Genomic DNA, 14,399 nt, shown 5'->3' with positions numbered 1-14,399 from the left:
TGCCTGAATTCTTTCTGGGGTCAGTTTCCTTCCCTCCTTCGATAAGATGTGACCTAAATAGGTTACTTCTTGTCGACAATATTGTAGCTTAGACAGGGACACTTTGTGATGCCTATCACACAAATGACGCAACAATGACAACGTGGCTTCTTTACAGATTTCCTCACAATCTGCAGCAATGAGCAAGTCATCAACATACTGAATGAGTTTAGCGCCTTCAGGTAAAACAATCGTATCAAGCTGTTTTTTAAGAGCTTGGCTATATATTGATGGACTTTCACAGTAGCCCTCGGGAGCGCGCTTAAAGCGGAAGCTTCGTCCTCCTAAACTGAAGCCAAAAATATCCCTACTCTCCTCAGCAATCGGGGTGCTGAAGAAAGAGTTCTTCAAGTCAATCACCGAAAACCATTTTGCAGAGGCTGGAATCATCGTCAATAGGGCAGTAATGTCAGGAACAACTGGAAATTGTGGTACAACTATTTTGTTGACCTCTCTAAGATCAATCACAAATCTGTACACAGGTGGCTGTGAGGGATCAGTACGCTTTAAAACAGGTAGAACAGGACTATTACAAACGTTGCCTCTTGTCTCTTCAACCACATCCTTTTCAACCAAATCATAGATGATCTCTAACAACGCTCTTTCACCTTCACTAGAAATTTTGTATTGAGGAATTCGTGGCAACCTAACATTGGCCTTTAATGTTATGACATATGGCACTATTTCCAAGAGACCCACATCATTGGATCCAGTAGCCCAAAGTGTAGCTGGGATCGAAGACAATTCTGCTGGAATCTTTTCTCTTGACAAATACATCGGGGAAACCACTTTCTTACCTAGGGTAAGTTATACTCCCGAAGGAGAACAGTACAGAGTCGCATACAATCTTTTTAACAGGTCTAATCCCAACAAGTTTTCACCACAACCTGTTTCTCGTTTCTTTGCGAGTTCCTCGAATACTGTTGGGGTTGCTGATAATCGTTCTGACTAGCAGTACGAGGCGGATAAGCCTGCTGTAGAAGGACTTTAGTTTTAAACTCTTTGGTCTTTTTATCTGCCTTCTCTAGCTCGTCTTTTCGTCTATTTCCATAGTACTGGGCTGTGGCTAAAATCTGTGCTGACGTAGAAACAGCCCAAGCACTCTCAGAATCTTTCAACTTATTACATAATTCGGGAAGTAGATTATGTACGAACTTGTCAACAAACAATCTCTGGCCACCCTCCGTAGACATATCCTGACCACTATGATCGGCGAACGTTTCCTCGAACCGCGTGAAGAAGTCAGACACAGTCTCATCCTTCTTCTGTTTGCATGCCGACAATTTGTCCCAATTCACACGTAGTTCGGGCATTAGAGTCTTCATATATGCAATAATACTACCAGGAAGCTCTGCTACCAAGGGCTCAGGTTTAGCGCCACCAACTTGTCTAGAATCAGCAGCAGCAATATTAACCCAGGTGTCACCTAATTCCTGATCATGATCTGTATGGCGAATTTTTCCCCATAAAGGCTGTGGAACAACATTCCCAAACAACATGTCTACATCCGCTAGATTCATGATACAGGAACTTGCAGTCTGTGACAGCTCCTTATAATACCCTGCAGGATTTTTGCGGGGATCAGGCAATTACTGTTTTAGCACTAGAACCTCAGATCTTTTCCACGGAACATGTACCCATACACGCTGAAAATGCGGCGGAATGACTGGATTAGCGTTTGCGTCACCTTCCCTCCAAACTGGAGGAACCTCTCTCATGGGGTACTGTCATGCCTTTTTCCTACCAGGTGTCTCATGTTGAGAAGTCGCCCCTCTACTCCTATACGACAACAATACCTCAATTGCTCTTTCAACATCGGGACCTACAATCATACCTTCTGAAAACTTGAACCGCACGCGACACAACTCAGGTGGATGGCATTCTAGATAGTTTTCCTCTAAATCTTCCCACAGGAATATACACATTTGCTCAAAAACGTATCTCTGCTTCGGAGCTTCCCACTGTCGGAAGACCTCCATGACAGACTGTACATCATATTTCGCAGTGTCGAGAACCCATTTACGCGCTAAGCGATCCAGTAATTCTCTCTCTCGACAGTCGGGCAGTTGACTTCGCAACTGTCTCCGTTCTGTACTAGGGGTCGTGTTAGGCGACCCAAAGAAAGGTGAGAGAAGACCAGTAACAGTGTCGGTCACTCTCTGTCGAACAGAGGGAGTGGCTGACGGAAGAACAGGAGAAGAGACAGGATAAGGCGGTGTAGAAGTGGATACAGACACGGAAGGTGTATCAGGGTGAACAGTCAGAGCAGTAGGCAAAGTGGTCGAAAAAACAAAAGGAGTAGGTAGCAAAGGTGGCGGCCCTTGAGAGGGCTGCGCCGGAGGAGTAGGAACCAGCTGAAGAGGAGCTGGTGTTTGTTGAGGAACTGTCATTCGTACTGTGGGGCGTGGTATAACAAAGCGTTGCGGGGGTGCAGTAGCATTCTGTGCATAGGGGGGTGGTGAACTCAATAGATGAGACATTAAAGGGTCTTGATCAACTTTGTCTTTCAACTCTTGTTCTTTACGTGGTAAAACTGGGTAGCACTTATCTACCGCTAACTTCTTGCTCCTAAACGTTTCTTCACTTTCTTGCTCTTCCTCATTATCCCTAAATGCAACGGCAGCTTGTACCATTGACATACCTCGTTTATTCTTCTTTGCTAATTTCATTTCTCTCTGTTTGGCTTCTTTGCGCCATAGGCGAAAGGAGTCAAACATCGCCGGCCGGGCTTTCTTCTTGAAAAGTTTCACTTCTAGATTGTCTAATATTGCTGTGTCGAAACTACCATACTGGGGCCATTTTAAAACACCATCTTTTCTAGTGTATCTGACCCAGACTTCATTATATGTGATAGGGCCTACGCCATGCTTCACATAGAGCTCATACGTTGGAGTTCCAATCGGAGGAACCGGACACGAGACCTCCAATCGGGAATCCCTACTAAAACCAAGACAAAACAAATTTCCAAGTCTGCTAAAACTAGGCATCTTTGCTCTCTAGTGTAGCTTCAAACTTCAAAGGATTATCGATTACGATATTTCTCGTGAATACACGAGTCCTTCGGCTTTGGCGCTTGCAAGTACCAAATCAAAGCTATCTCAAAGGATATCAAACTAAGAACCAAACTAAGGACTGGGAGACGCTCCACTTATACTTAACTGAAGTATCAATGATCGATGACGTCACTAGAAGACTCGTCTATCGTTTCGCTCTACCAAGCATCGATGGGACCAAAACAGGGCGATAGTCAGGGCAGCAGTCCTTCGTAGCCGTCGGGACGCGGGGAACCTCGCAGCAAAGACCTTCGGAACCACGTCGACATACAGGGGTCGCTGAAGTGGCTGGCCGTCCTCTGGAATTTTCACACGGAGCTCCTCACGAACATCTGGCTTGGACCGACAACGCTTGATACCGCCCCGAGTTGGGCACCAACTGAGGTACCGGGTTTTTAGGACCCGGTGGTGTCAGGGAAACACCCACAGACCTCTGGAGTTCTTCCTGTTTTGGTCCACAGAAAGACAGAGTCTTCTAGGTGATGTCAAGGATCGAGTTTATTGGCTGCAACCAGTAACAGGTGTCCTAGAAGTACAACAGCGTGGAGCGCATGTATGTTCTCAGGAGACTGCTCGTTTTTACAGAACCAGCCTTCTCTTTTTATACACAAATATAAGCTTCAGGCAAAAATTCTTTCTTTTACAGTCCAACCATATACATATTTTCAATACAAAGAGAAAGCAGCTGCACAATGGCAAACTCATACTTTAGATTGTCCAGTTCGTGATGGATTACCCAGCAAGGCCCAGAACTTCCATCAGATAGAGGTGAACCCCTAATAAAATCGGGCACCTCCTCCTCGTAAAACTAGTCATAAAGAAGAAACAGGGACAGGTGTGTGTGAGATTAGCGTAGCCGGTATGTGATGAACGGTTTATAACATGCTGTGCCTTGATGCTAATCTCGCTTGGCCATTGGGATGAGAGCTGCCCAAACAGGTTCGGCTTGAAGCAGTGGAGTCAGCTCGCCCAGGTCACCGAGGAGTCAAAAGGTGTACGTGTCCTTTCAGATGGGATTCAGCTTTGGTCATTTTGACTATGTAAGGGCAACCACAAAATGGATGCCGCTCACAAAAAGGAACCCGAGGGTTCGAGACGAAAACTGTGATTTAAAGGTGAATACGTCACTCGGTCACGACGCAAATGCACAGGTATAACGTCTTAAGCATCACATGTCTGCCGATACCAAATACGACATGGTACGATGATATTTTCTGACACGAGTGTAGAGCTTGGCTACCATATAACAGCAGGGTCCAGAATTTTCAGTACCACAACACCTGTCCCACTATCGACCCTAAATCAGGCATCGACTCTATGGAGGGCAGGATAGCCACCTGGCTGCAATCAGCTAGTGACAGGTTTGCCCCCTTACTAAATTTGCCAATACCAGACATGGCAATTCCCATCGATGGTTCTCTGAGGAACTCAAAGCACAAAAATTGAAGCTACGCCAATTAGAACGCAATTGGAGGCGTGGTTACTCTATTGCGGACCGCCTAGTGTTCGTGAGGGCCCGCAAAGATTACAAAACCGCTATTGTCAAAGCAAAGGCCTCACATATCTCGGAAAGAATTGGCTCAGCCCGTAACAAATCTAAAGAAGTCTTCAAAATTATGAATGACTTTTCATCAGATCACCGAGTGCTCCCCACTCAGGCCCCAACCCAAGAAACCTGTAATGCGCTCAACACCTTCTTCATCCAAAAAATTGCAGATATTAAGAATGCCATCTCCTCCCCCTTCCCTGCCAGCCCACTAGACTCCCTCTCCCTCGATCCCTGCTCCCTCACCCAGTTCCCAGCTATCACCACCAGTACTCTATCAGAACTTACTACTCGCATCAAACCAGGATCTCCTAAGGACTGCTGCCCTCCCCCAGTCCTCAGAGCAGTCTTCTCATCCGTACCTGATAGTATTCTTCCCCTCCTGAATGCCTCCCTGAGCAGTGGTACGGTTCCCAGCGCATTCAAGGAGGCCATACTTGTCCCTCTTTTGAAAAAAACAGGAGCCGATCCCCCTAACCCTGCTAACTACCGGCCCATCTCCCTCCTGCCCTACATCTCTAAACTCCTGGAGGCTCATGTGACCACATGCCTGTCGGCGTTTATAGAGAGCTCTGGCTTCTTGGAATCCAACCAAGCCGGCTTCAGGCCAGCGCACTCCACTGAAGCAGTCATCCTGAAAGTCCTTGACACTCTCAGGGAGAATGCTGACAGGGGGTCCCCACAGGCACTGGTCCTCCTGAACTTATCGGCCGCGTTCGACACGGTGGACCATGACATCCTTCTCCACCGTGTCGGACAGGCTGGCATCCAGGGTCCCGCCAGGGAATGGATTAAGTCCTTCCTTTCGGGCAGAGTGCAAACAGTCCACCTAGGCCCCTTCACAGCAACGCAGACGCCCACCACTTGTGGAGTACCGCAGGGATCCTCCCTTTCACCACTTCTGTTTAATTTATATCTCCGGCCGCTAATTCACTCATTGAGAAACTGGAAATGCACTGTCCTCAATTATGCAGACGACATGCAGATCATCTTCCCCTTAGACACCCCTGATGCCGCATCTGATTTTCAGGCAGTGATGCTCCACATCCAACAATGGATGATCTCTAACCAGCTCAAATTAAATCCGGAGAAAACGGAACTCATCTTGCCTGGTATCAGCGCGGTTCACTGGGGCCCACAGTTTTGGCCAAAAGAGCTAGGTACATCCCCCAGCCCATCGAGCTCGGTAAAAAGCTTAGGCGTCACCATTGATACCGACCTCTCTCTTAAAACCCATGTTGGAGCTACCATCTCGGCCAGCATGTTCCAGTTAAGAAAAATTCGGAAAATCTCTCACCTACTCTCGTATGATGCATTGGTGCAAATTGTTATTTCCCTTGTTCTCTCCAGTCTTGACTTTTCCAATTCTCTTCACTGGGGCCTACCAAAGTCCCTGCTTCATCGCCTCCAGATGGTGCAGAACCAGGCAGCCAGGCTCATTTATAAAGTCCCTAAATGGCAGTCAGCAAGACCCCCTCTGTCCAAATTGCACTGGCTGCCTATTGAACAAAGATCCACTTTTAAGATCGGCTGCCTAATTTACAAGGCCCGGCAGTGCAAGTGCCCGGCCTTTCTAAAATCTCTTATCACCTCGCACTGTCCAGCCCGTAATCTTCGTTCAGCCCATCTTCACCTCCTAACCACCCCGGCGGTTAAATTAAAGAAACTGGGTGGCCGCAGATTCAGCTATCTGGCACCCATACTGTGGAACTCCCTCCTCCTAGGAATCAAGACCTCTGACACCCTACTGAGCTTCAGGAAGAGCTTAAAAACCTGTCTCTTCTCGAACTCCAACTAGCCCTCTGCCACCACCCACTATCATCTTTACCTCAGCGCCAGGAAACCTACGGTGTCAGTGCGCTTTATAAGTGTAGCTTAACATAACATAACATAACACAGACCCCCACAGGGCAACTAAGTCAGACTCCTGCAATCGCGCTCACATACCCTTCTCCTCCCCCCACGGTACAACTAAGCCCCACTCACCGGGCTCTTTTGTCGCTACTACAGGCTCCGTCACGCTCAGGACTCTCCTGGTGTCATCTCCGCCGCATCACCTGGCACACACGGGGCTTCCCCTCACTCATGGGAGCCCCGCACTTGCATCGGCAGCCTCAGCCGCCACTTCTGCTCATCCTTACGTCTGCAGCCACCGCGGGGCTCTCCCTCAAGCATGGGAGCCCCGCCTAAGTGGGAGCCTGTGTGTGCGCGCCAAAGTTATCGCTGTTTTTTGCAGTCAGAGGGTGACACGTACGTTTGCTCATCTGTTTCCTCCAGTCAAAGCAAAGCTCCCGTCTCAACGTGCCTGCTCCCGGAGGTGGGGAATGTAATCTCTTAATAATCTTTTGTATATTTTATATTAATTTCGGCTTTCCTCCTGTGTCAACCTGTTAAAGGTTTTACTGTTTTATGTACACGGAAAATGCTTAAGATGTGAATGAGGCATTGAAAAAGAAATCAACTTAGTTATTTCTTTCTTCTTTAAGTTATTTTAATATGCATCTTTCTGCCGCTGTGTCCTAGTTTCACATAATTTCGCAGAGCAGCCTTGGCACGAGCGTGGGCCTCCTGCGGGGTTTTAACTGTGTGGAAAAGCACCCTTGAAGCTGAGGATTTCCTGTTTTTTTGTGCCTATCGCCTCTTAACGCTCCAGATACTTGCACTTGCTTAAGCTTGTCTAATCTTGCCCGCTTCATTAAAGCTAGCCCCTCACTAAATTACAAGTTTGGTTAGCCGTCTCAAACACAGACGCCAAGGACTGGATGGTTACGGGAATTATTTTCACGCATTTGAGCTGCTTTTTGTACACTCTTGGGAAGTGTGAGGCAATTGCACTCCTGTGGAGAACTAAGGCGAGCACAGACTCGCATCTCGAAGTATGCAGAGCAAATCCAATAAATTATTTTCCAGTCAAATGCTTACTTTTATGCAAAAGGGCAAGATACAGTACAACACACTGCAAATAAAATGCACAGTCTTCTTAAGCCAGGCCTGCTAGCATTACCCGGATCAGCTCCTGCCCCACTTCCCCATCTATGGATAATGGTTACTTCCTGTGCATGTGTGGTGACATACAAGCTAGGCTCATGATTTCAAATATTAGAAGTTCTAGCAGGCCTTTTAGCAAAAACCGGAATACCGGCCCGCAGTGCGGTGTCATCCTGCACCCCTGCTCCCACGCCCGTTGTTCAGGGCCCCACAGGACCTCATCTCCCAGCCTGCACAGTGCGAGGTGGCAATATAAAAACTGAACGCAGGCTGTGGTACGCCGTCATCCTGTTCTGCCGGTCCCACGCCCGTTGTTCAGGGCTCCACAGGACCTCATCTCCCAGCCTGCACAGCGCAAGGACATGCTATAACAAGCATTTACAATGCAATAGGTCTCGCATTATTAAAGTTTGAGTTATTGGCATTGTAAATAACAATGTCTTTTATTCATTTGTTTTAAAAACCTGCAATCGGTGCATAAACACGCACTTTGAACGTATAGTCCTTGCTTACGATGAGCAAGGCTGGCAATAAAAGAGACTGCCAGCCTTGCTTCTCATAAGCATGGACTATAAGTACAAAGTGCTTGTTTACGCACGGATGCAAATGAATAAATGGCACTGTCATTTACAATGCCAATAGCTCAAACTTTAATTATGCAAGACCTATTGCATTGTAAATGCTTGTTTATGTTTTCGTTTTTGAAACATAAATAAAAGGCATTGTCATTTACAATGACAATAGCTTAAAGTCGCATAAATGCTAGACCTCTTGCATTGCAAATATTTGTTTAAAAATACAACAGTGCAGTACAGAATACATTTCAGTTTTCAATCTAGAGACATTAAAATGATCTTTCACAGAATGACCTGGTTTTGCAAGGGGGCACCTTTGTTTTTGGTCCAGGACTCTGCGACCATCTACGGAAACCTACCAATCCCAGACATTTCTGAAAACTAGACACCCAGGGGGTTCGAGGGAGGTGTGACTTACATGGATGCCCCAACGTTTTCTTTCCCAGAATCCACAGCAAACCTAAAATTTAGCGAAAGAAATCACATTTCCTTACATTTCTGTGTGGGAACATTGCGCTGGCATTTCCTACCACTCAGCGTTCCCCACGGTCTCCCGATGATGATACCTTCCTTGCGTGGGTACCCAAAGGAGAGACAGCTTAAAAAGTATTTTAATAAACTGCCCTTTTGGATCCAGTTTGGTTCCCCCACAAACTCTACACGTTTTTTGGCCCTTCCCTGGTGCAGGCACGTGGCCCACCCATAAAAGCGATTTATTGGGAGACCATGGGCAAATCTGGATGGTAGGAAATTTATGCCGGCATGGAGAACGCACACAGAGACGTGAGGAAAATAGCATGTTTAGCTATATTCTAGGTTCACAGAGGATTCTGGGTAAGAAAACTGGGGATTCATGCAAGCAACACCTCCCTGGGCTTCCCCGGGTGTCTAGTTTTCAGTAATTTCTGGGTTTGGAAGGTTTCCCTAAATGTGCGCTGTTAGAACTGGGGGTCTCTGGTTGGCAATGGTATACACCTTTGACCAAATAGGGACCCTTGTTCTAAGTCCGGGAAAGGGGATTACACTACTAGATAACCCCTGCTCACCCCCTTGGTAGCTTGGCATGAGCAGACAGCCTTATCTCAGAGGAAGTGTCTTTAGAGATTGCAAGGGATTCTGGGTAACAGAACCTGGTGAGAGCCACACAAGTCACCCCATTCTGGATTCCACTAGGTGTCTAGTTTAAACAAATTTAAAGGTTGGCTTGGTTTCTCTAGGTGCCAGCTGAGGTAGGGCCCAATATCCACAGCTGGGCACTTTGTGAAAATGGGTCAGTTTTCAATGGAAAAATGTGATGTGTCCACATTTTGTTTTGGGACGTTTCCTGTTGTGGGCACTAGGACTAGCCACACAAGTGAGGTACCACATTTATTGAGAGACTTACGGGAAGACAGAATAGTAGAACAAGTGTTATTGACAATTGTCTACCTCTGTAGGTGCCCATTTCAAATGTCAGACTGTTGTAAGAAATAAGTCATTTTAAGAAATGCCCTCTAATTCACATAATAGAATGGGTATTCACAAATTCAGGGATGTGCAAATACGAACTGCTCCTAAACTCCATAACTTATGCCCATTTCGAAATACTTATTTTCCCTTGATACCTATTTTGTACTCTTTATATTTTACCAAATGGATTGCTGTATACCCGGTACATAATAAAAAAAACATTGCAAGGTGCAGCTCAGTTATTGGCTCTGGGTATCGTGGACTCTTGGTGAACCTACAAACTCTGTATATCCCTGCAACCAGAAGGGTCCAGTGAATGTAATGGTGTATTGCTTTAAAAAACTGGCATAGTTAGAAGACCTAACAGATGAAAACTAAATGCACAAATAGCAGTTTTCTTTTAATCGATCTCAAAATTTTATTAAAACTGTTACTTTCTATAGGAAAACCTTGAAGGATCTACACAAGTGACCCCTTGCTGAATTCAGAATTGTGACTACTTTTCAGAAATATATAGCTTTCCGGGATCCACCATGGATTTCACAAGCATTTCTACCACTAACTGGAAGGAGGTTGAAATAAAATAAATAGGTAAAATGGGCCATGTCCCAATAAATATCTGGTTTTTATTCAATTTTGCTTGTTGCTGAAAGCTGGGAAAGATGGTGATTCTAGCACTGCAAACCCTTCTTTGATGCTATTTGAAGGGAAAAAATAGAACCTTTCTAATGCAGCACCTTATCCTCATTTTCCCCCAAAAACCCATAATGTAGCTGTAATTTGGCTAAATTCTCAGTCTTCTTCAGTGCAACTCACAAACCCCTGACACCTTTCGAATCCGCAGGATGTTGGAAAAATAGGATGCAAGTTTGATGTGGAAACCTTAAAAGGACAAACCGTTATGGGGGGGGGGGGGAGGGGGGGCTGAGCGCGAACTACTCCAAATAGGCAAAAAAAAGCTTTGCACAGGACGTGGGTAGTAGAGGGGTAGCAGCGAAGGGGTTAAGAACCTTTGATCTGCAGATATTACACCTTACACAATTAATTATTCCTGCAACTTTTAGAGTAGTCTACCTTTCTCTATTGTCTGTGTTTTTGTTTTTAAATGTTTCAGCAGAAATGTTGTATTGTGCAGAATCCAAGGCTTAAAGCTAAGAACTAAGTAAATCTCTGTGGATGTAGAACACTAACCCAGTGCCAGACTGTTAAGACTGGCATAGAACAAACCATATGCTCAAAAGATTGACAATCGGTGCATTGTACACTGGTTCTGAAAGGACTGCCATAGTCCTTCCCAATGCATGATGGTACATGTACACAAACACATCTTTTACTCACTGTAGAGCGGTTGCATGCATGATAAAATGAAGCCTAGGGCTTAGTCACCCTTGATATATGTTTCATACTTTGTTTTCTTCAGAATGGCAGGTCCTGGTGAGGAGCTGGTCAAGTCGTGCTGCTGCAGACATGTACTGTACTAGTGAGTGGATCTAATGGTTTACCCTCTGGTCAAGGGAGCTCATGGGCAAAAGTAATCCAAATAACTAGTATTGTTCCATGGAGTACCCACAGCAGGGGAAAGCTCAAATACAATGTTTATCCTGCAACGTCCATGCACAAAGCAAACAGTAAAAAAGCCAAAGTCTCTGATAGCCCTGGATAGAAACTGTGAAAAGGAATTTGCACCGCTTAAAAACGTCTAAACACTGATAACCACTGACTTTTATACTGACAAATCCCCATCTGCAGTTCACATCAAATAGAAACTGAAAACAAGAAAGACTAAGAGTATTTCAGAGTTTCTTTCACTTTGTTATAAATGTGCAGTGTAAGGCTTTCTGAATAACATTATATCATAATTATAGTTTATTTATTATTGACATGCTTTTTTTTTTTTTACAGATGATAGAAATGCTTTAAGAATGGAAGATGGAAAGGACATGAGGCTATTCCAAGAAGACCGGTTCATAATCAATAATATATCTTTATCTACTCTCTCAAGCAGCATGAAAAAAGATATTCAACTCAAAAAGATTAACCATAGAGACACTAGGGAATATAGAACTTTCTAAATGTACTAAAGCTCTCAAAGCAATTTCTTATAGTATTATATAAGGAGTACATGAAGTCAGCATAGAAGAAAGATAATATCTATTTAATGTGATTTTTGTTCACATAATGGAAAGACTATAAATATTCTGAATGTGATAAAACATTCAGGGCCACATGCTGTCTAAAGTTACACAAAGTTGCCCACACAAGACTCGGAACATATAAATTTAAGGAATGTGGGCAGACATTCAAAAAAAGTCTTGACAACAGCAAGAAGTTATGTGAATGTACTGAATGTCAGAAAGCATTGCATGCAAAAGGACACCTGCTAATAGATCTGGCAAGTTGTGGTAAATAAATAAATAATACCTCTATTTTTGACTAGATATATAATAACAGATAGCTCAATAAATAAGAGTCAAGATTCGAGGTAGTAGGAGTTTGCAGGTTTAATACAGCATAAAGGACAGGAACAGGACAACCTGCACAGGAAAAGGATGGCAGCTAGCTAGCTCCCCTTAATAACAGTGCACAAGCATATATATACTTAAACAAAATACATGATGTTCAATACAATAGGCGTAACAGTGGGCAGGGCCTGTAGCAGTCGCGAAAGATAAGGAAGAAAGAAGGTGTAACAAGAGGCGTGAACAGGGCGTATACATAGACATGTGATGTAAACGTAACAGAATATGTCACAAATGGGGCGGAAACATGGAGGGGGCTACCTAAGGAGTCGGGACCTTTAACCTAGTGGTGCGCGCGAACTGACAATGACGTGTTACTAGGAGAAGCTGGGGGCTATGACTTCTGTGCTAGAAGAAGAGACTGTAGTCTGGAGAGTCAGAGCGACATGTACCTAAACACTATCTAGTATCTGATGTTTGGAGAACATGTTGATAGAATCCAAAAGTTATCAGGGTAAAGGCTAACAGACTCTAAGACTGGTGCATGAATTATTCTACATGTAGTGCGTGTTGAGGAATATTAAATGACCATTAATACAGTATTTCTCTTACATGGAGACGTAAAGGCTAGACCATGACGGAAACTATTGATGCGATTCAGTAGCTTAGGAATGCAGGGAAGGAGGGCTGGACTGATAACTAGAATCATAACATACTCTTGGCAGACTGGCAGGCAGAGCCAGGCCGAGCCGGGCACTGTGAGGCAGGAAGTAAGTGAAGGGTCAGGGATACAGGTGGGGGCTGTATCGCTCCTCAGCGAGGGTTCAGGAGACAGGAGCTGAATCTGAGACCGGGCCCTTTTGAGGCCTAGAAACGGGGACTTTACAATGAAATAACGTGCACACTGAGAAACGTGGCAACGTAGCTTTACATAGGTCTAATACTCGTAGCTTTCACGAGAACTGGAAACTGGCATACTAGAGATGGACACAACTGTAATTGCGTCTTTAATCGATCATGGGGAATACATATGCATATTGATCATGCACACATAACATAAGATGGGGAACACGTAGGGACACAGAACATGGCAAAATTTACTTTTCCACATTCCCTCCTTGTCACTACGTTTCCATCAGGAAACATCAATATTCATGATACCATCTATCATTTCATACAGTATCATTTGCTCGTCTCGAATTGTCTTGGAACGGGATTTAGGACGGGACTTGGGACTAGGAATACAAGAGGTAGCACAAATGCCGCAAATCGCAGGGCCACATTGTATACAGAGGCAGCAACTGAATATGATCGCTACTGCAATACCTAGAAATGACAATACTTTCCATCCCCAGGCAGAAATTATACTCCAAAACCAACCGGACCATGTCCAGGTGCCTGGATTCTGGTGTAACTGATGGGCAATTTTATGAAGTCTGGTTATAGCTGAATAAACAGACGGCGCGTTATTAGGAATGAAAATGCAGCAACTAGATCCGATGACTCTACATGCTCCTCCTCTATCGGCCAGTATGACGTCAAGAACGAGACGATTTTGGAGCACGACAAATCTCATAGCAGATTGCTCTTCGGTTAAGTTACCTAGGGCAGAGGCAGTCTCATTCACTACTGCTTCAAGGGTTCTTGTTAACCTACGTATTAACTTGCTATTCTGGATAGGTCCTATAAAGAAAAAGAAACCTCTATTGAAATCTGTATACTGTTCTAGAGCAGTTTCAGTTTGGTCGACAATCGGGGACTCGATCTCCCTTCTATGTCTAATGTGTACTAGATGTGTGTTTCTGTGATAATCAGATGGGGCTAGAAAAACTGGTGGCAGTAGGAAGGCAATGTAACAGGTTCCCTCCCAATCGAGGGGCAGACGAACATATGCGGTCTGACCACAAACAAAATAAGAATGACGGGAAGCTTTGAAAATAGATTTCCCACTGTCACTATACTTGACAATAGTAGTACAATCACTGTGTCCTACATGTACGGAACCATTATTTCTGACACATAATTCGCCTTTGACTGGTAGTACTGAAATAGCAGGTAAGTCTGGAGTAGGATCAGACTGAACATTCAGGACCATAAAATTCGAAGAATAATTACCCAAATTATAAACTTCATTCTCTAGATCTAACCCTGTTCTGTGGGGAAGACCTTGCTTGTCTGGAAAACATGTACTGTTCAGAAAGGACATATCTGTTGAGGATGACGTTAACATGGACCATGCACCACACGAACCGTTATGTGAAAACGGATAAGGAAACAGTGGCAGAACTCC

At 44.7% G+C, this 14,399-nt stretch overlaps 1 protein-coding gene across 1 annotated transcript in view; it reads left to right on the top strand.

Annotated features, from left to right (window-relative positions):
- LOC144764033 (uncharacterized) overlaps positions 1 to 14,399 on the top strand; it is a 56,379-nt gene that overhangs the window by 27,141 nt on the left and 14,839 nt on the right. The window contains exon 2 of the mRNA XM_078650172.1: positions 11,553 to 12,049. The gene's annotated coding sequence lies outside the window, so the exon portion shown is untranslated. The remainder of the gene's footprint in view (positions 1 to 11,552; positions 12,050 to 14,399) is intronic.

This window comes from Lissotriton helveticus, chromosome 6 (assembly GCF_964261635.1).
Source record: "Lissotriton helveticus chromosome 6, aLisHel1.1, whole genome shotgun sequence".
NCBI lineage: Eukaryota > Metazoa > Chordata > Amphibia > Caudata > Salamandridae > Lissotriton > Lissotriton helveticus.
The sequence above is the reverse complement of the archived record's forward strand: the minus strand, read 5'-3'. Positions and strand labels throughout refer to the sequence as shown.